The sequence below is a fragment of the Pan troglodytes genome, chromosome 12 (genome assembly GCF_028858775.2).
Source record: "Pan troglodytes isolate AG18354 chromosome 12, NHGRI_mPanTro3-v2.0_pri, whole genome shotgun sequence".
NCBI lineage: Eukaryota > Metazoa > Chordata > Mammalia > Primates > Hominidae > Pan > Pan troglodytes.
In genome coordinates this window covers 36,816,209-36,821,140 of record NC_072410.2, presented here as the reverse complement: position 1 = coordinate 36,821,140, position 4,932 = coordinate 36,816,209, and the positions used below count along the sequence as shown (strand labels likewise).

Genomic DNA, 4,932 nt, shown 5'->3' with positions numbered 1-4,932 from the left:
AAAGGATCACTTGATCCCAGAGTTCAAGGCTGCAGTGAGCCATGATCACACCACTGCACTTCAGCCTGTGCCACAGAGTAAGACCCTGTCAAAAAAAAAAAAAAAAAAAAAGCCACGTTTGCTCCTTCTGCTCGTTCAGAAACCTCTGACTCAGTGACTGAGCACAGCCCTCTAGAAGAATGCTTTGACCATGATAAGCAGGATAGAGAATAGGTTCCCATATCTCTTGCCTGATTACCACATTTTTAGAAAAGATAAGTTCAATGATTCTAGCCCTCGCCTTTTCCTGTACATAAGACAATGACAGGATGAAGAATTATGCTTCCGTAATCTATAACCAGATGTACTCTTACACACAAACTTTGATGAGATTTTGCCCGAATGTAACTTCTAAATGATTATTACTTAACAATGACCGGCAATTCTGTTTCAATTAAATGTTTTTAACCTTTTGACATCTTTGGCAGGTTTCCCCAGGATCAAAATCCTAAATTAAGTGGTTTTTTTTTTTTTTTGGCTTCACATAACTTTGAGATTTTCCAGTTGGGGTTGCTGAAAAACCTAAAAAAAAAAAAAAAAAAAAAAAAAAAAGCATCTGTCATCTTGCATAGATGTTAAATGATTAGACTTATTTGGTAAATTATAAGGAAAGCATTATCAAATCATAAATGATACTAGGTCTTCCAGTTATATTTATGGGTATGTTATTGATATAAATGTTCTATAATTATACAAATTCAAAAATATTCTAATATGTTATCTGTCAAATAATTTTGATTGTAATGTTAAATGTTTTCCAAAGTTACATTTCCAAAGTATGGATGTTATTAATGTGAGCATTCTAAAGAGTAAATAAAATTTATAAAAGTCTGATGGTCCTGATGGGCCACTGTCTGTCATCATTCTGGTTGTTATCTTAAAATACTATATGTAATAGAAAGAACTACATTTTCTTCAATTGAGAACTTTCATCAGATTTTAACCATGGCTATTATAAGTTTTTGTCATCCACAGTTATTGTTTTGAATTATTCTCTAAGTACTCTTTTTTTGTTGTTGTTTTTTTGAGACAGAGTCTGGCTTTGTCACCCAGGCTGGAGTGCAGTGGTGAGATCTCAGCTCACTGCAACCTCCACCTCCCTGCTTCAAACAAGTCTTATGCATCAGCCTCCCAAGTAGCTAGGATTACAGGCGTGCACCACCATGCCTGCCTAATTTTTTTGTATTTTTAGTACAGACAGGATTTCACCAGGCTGGTCTCGAACTCCTGACCTCAAGTGATCTGCCCACTTTGGCCTCTTAAAGTTCTGGGATTACAGATGTGAGCCACTGTGACTGGCCTTAACAAGTACTCTTGAACACAGATGTCTAGTAACTTTAAGATCAATGGACTACGCCCTGTCCGGGAGGTGAGGGGCGCCTCTGCCCGGCCGCCCCTACCGGGAAGTGAGGAGCCCCTCTGCCCGGCCAGCCGCCCCCTCCGGGAGGGAGGTGGGGGGGTCAGCCCCCCGCCGGGCCAGCCGCCCCGTCGGGGAAGTGAGGGGCGCCTCTGCCCGGCCACCCCTACTGGGAAGTGAGGAGCCCCTCTGCCCGGCCAGCCGCCCTGTCCGGGAGGGAGGTGGGGGGTCAGCCCCCCGCCCGGCCAGCCGCCCCGTCCGGGAGGGAGGTGGGGGGGGTCAGCCCCCCGCCCGGCCAGCCGCCCCGTCCGGGAGGTGAGGGGCGCTTCTGCCCGGCCGCCCCTACTGGGAAGTGAGGAGCTCCTCTGCCCGGCCACCACCCCATCTGGGAGGTGTACTCAACAGCTCATTGAGAACGGGCCATGAAGACACTGGCGGTTTTGTGGAATAGAAAGGGGGGAAAGGTGGGGAAAAGATTGAGAAGTCGGATGGTTGCTGTGTCTGTGTAGAAAGAGGTAGACATGGGAGACTTTTCATTTTGTTCTGTACTAAGAAAAATTCTTCTGCCTTGGGATCCTGTTGATCTGTGACCTTACCCCCAACCCTGTGCTCTCTGAAACATGTGCTGTATCCACTCAGGGTTGAATGGATTAAGGGCGGTGCAAGATGTGCTTTGTTAAACAGATGCTTGAAGGCAGCATGTTCGTTGAGAGTCATCACCACTCCTTAATCTCAAGTACCCAGGGACACAAACACTGCGGAAGGCCGCAGGGTCCTCTGCCTAGGAAAACCAGAGAACTTTGTTCACTTGTTTATCTGCTGACCTTCCCTCCACTATTGTCCTGTGACCCTGCCAAGTCCCCCTCTGCGAGAAACACCCAAGAATGATCAATAAAAAAGAAAAAAAAAAAAGACTAAAAAATAAAAAAATAAAAAAATAAAAAAAATAAAAAAATAAAAATAAAAACACACACACACACACACACACACACACACAAAAGATCAATGGACTAAACAAAAAATTCCAGAACTCTAATGAGAGCATTTATGAAGATTGCCAAACAACAATCAGAACAAGAATTACATGAGACTGAACTGATGGAGAACTAAAACGATTTTCATGGGGCTGAACTGATGGAAGGTTACAGTGATTTTTATGACTTCTGTTTGAAACATTGCTGATTCTATTTATATTTTGTTTTCCAAAGTGAAGAATGCTTCTTTTCTTTTGAGCTATTTTTATCTTACAACAATTGGATAAAGTTTACTTTTGTGAACAAAATTAAAACATTTACCTTTCTCTCTACCTAAATTCTTCAAAATTGGACAACTATTCTTCAATGGCTAAGGCCAAAGTACTGGTCGCCCACTGACAAGAGATGAATCATTATTCAGGAGAATGGCATGCAGCCTTGTGTTGTGACCTACCCCATGCTGCTAGCAATCTGGCCTGCCTGCAATAAGAAGATTCTTTCCCCCTGCCAAGAGAGGTAAGTTCCTGGGAATGAGCCTGATAACATCTGACAAGATTAATGATTGTGCCTCTGTAATCTACCCACCCAAACTTTGATGAGATTTTGCTGTAATGTGACTTGTGAACACAAGCAGAGAACCTCCATCACCCGTATATAAGCTGTGGACTGAAATACTGCTTTGGAGCAGTGTAACAGAAACGCTCTGAAGGACCCCTCTGGGGTTGGATTCCTCTGTAAGACTCTGAATAATACTAACTTTAATTGTCTAAAGGCTTTTGTTTGTTTGTTTGTTTTTGTTTTTGTTTTTTTCTTTAGTGGCCATTTCCAAGGAGCCCTGGTTTCTTTTATTGGAGGATGGCATTATTAGAATCTGTGCATCAAGTGTGCACATTACAAATAAGTTAAAGCCAGCTTTATTTTCATAAGGAATGAAAATCATCAGCCATGTAGGTAGACAGGGAAGGCCAGTGGCAGAAGAAGGGTCCCTGTTAGGAAGGCAGGCGGGACGAGACACTTTCCCTGGGAGAAGGGTGTGGCTGGGGCTGGGTCACAGGAAACTTGCAGAACAAAGAGAGTCCACTTAGCCCTGTTCTGACCCCATCTCAGGGTTCCTCCTGAGTGGCCAGTGGGCTGGGGGTGGGAAGAAGCAAGGGCTCTCCTCTCCCTCTCTCTCTATCCCAGGGTCACTCAGAGCACGCGGGAAGGGGCAGGAGTGGGAGGTCCCTCCTCGGTGCCTGGCTGCGCCAGCTGCTGCCGTGTTCTGGTGTACCAGGCCGGACCTTGCGCAATGCCTTTGGGGTAATCTTCAAACCTATGTCTGCTGGTCACTCTCTTTAGCTGCCTGGCAGTACCGCAAACCCAGCTGTGGAAAGTCCCACCACAAGGACCTTGACAGAGGTGGAGGCCCTCCCCATGCAGAAGCCAGAGAACTGCGCCCATTCTCCCGGTATCCTTCCGTGGGCCCTCAACACAGGCCTGTACTGCTCAGTGCACATGTGCAGTCAGGTCTGGTCGGGGCTGGTAGCGGGGCACCGGGAGGTGGGAGCTGACTCTTGCCCAGCCCTGGCTCACGGCAAGGTGTCAGGTACACTTGGTGACCGACCCAATATTAGCTCGCGAGTAGGGTTGCTAGATGTAGCAAATAAAAATATAGGACATACTTGTGCTAAATGGGGCCTGCTTATACTAAAAAAGAAATCCGTGTTTATTTGAAATTAAAATTTAACTAGGCATCCTGTGTTTTATCTGGCAGCCTCACCCAAGAGAACTGTCTGAGGACTGTCTCAAGCCAGAGCAAAGTCAGAGTTGGGGCTCTGCCCATCAGGGTGTCCTCTTTTAAGTCAGATATCAAGTCATCTCTTACCCAGTCATTTTGCCTGAAATCCTGATAATATTCAACACTTCCCCGGCTGATAAAAGGCAATTAGAAGTGTCAGCATTTGTTTTGCCATGCGGTGGGGTTGGGGACACTGACTGTGTCATTTACCCTCAGTCCCAAGCACAGCACCAGGGGCTCAATGTCAGGGTGATGTCCAAGGAGCTGAGGCGCACGCGCCAAGAGTGTGGAAAATTCAAAGACGGCACCTGAAAAGAGAATCAACTAATCTACTGAGCCAACCAGGATGGGAGAACTGGGAAAGATGAGACAGTGGCCAAGTGTTACAGGACAATGGGGAGGTGGGTGTGGTGGAAATCTGGTGACATAGGCCAACATGCACCTGGATGTGCACCCTTTCCCACTGTGTGTGCCAATAAGGATAAGATGACCTCTGTCCTAACCCTGTATAAATGACATAAACTACAGCCAATAACTTTCCCCCATTAATATGCCTTTCTCAATGAAAGCAAGACATTTGGCTGGATGCGGTGGCTTACACCTGTAATCCCAGCCCTTTGGGACACTAAGGCAGGTGGATCACTTGAGGCCAGGAGTTTGAGACCAGCCTGGCCAACATGTTGAAACTCTGACTCTACTAAAAATACAAAAAATTAGCTGGGCATGGTGGCAGGCACCTGTAATCCCAGTTATTCAGGAGGCTAAGACAGGAGAATCACTTGAAC

General features: G+C 45.8%; 1 long non-coding RNA gene across 1 annotated transcript; it reads right to left on the bottom strand.

The window, feature by feature from the left end:
* Nucleotides 1–422: 422 nt before the first annotated feature.
* Nucleotides 423–4,477, bottom strand: LOC107971728 (uncharacterized). The gene is made up of 2 exons (XR_001714618.2): nt 4,235–4,477; nt 423–561 (listed from the first exon to the last, which is right to left on the bottom strand). It is a non-coding gene; the product is annotated as an uncharacterized LOC107971728 (long non-coding RNA).
* Between the last annotated feature and the right edge of the window lie 455 nt (nt 4,478–4,932).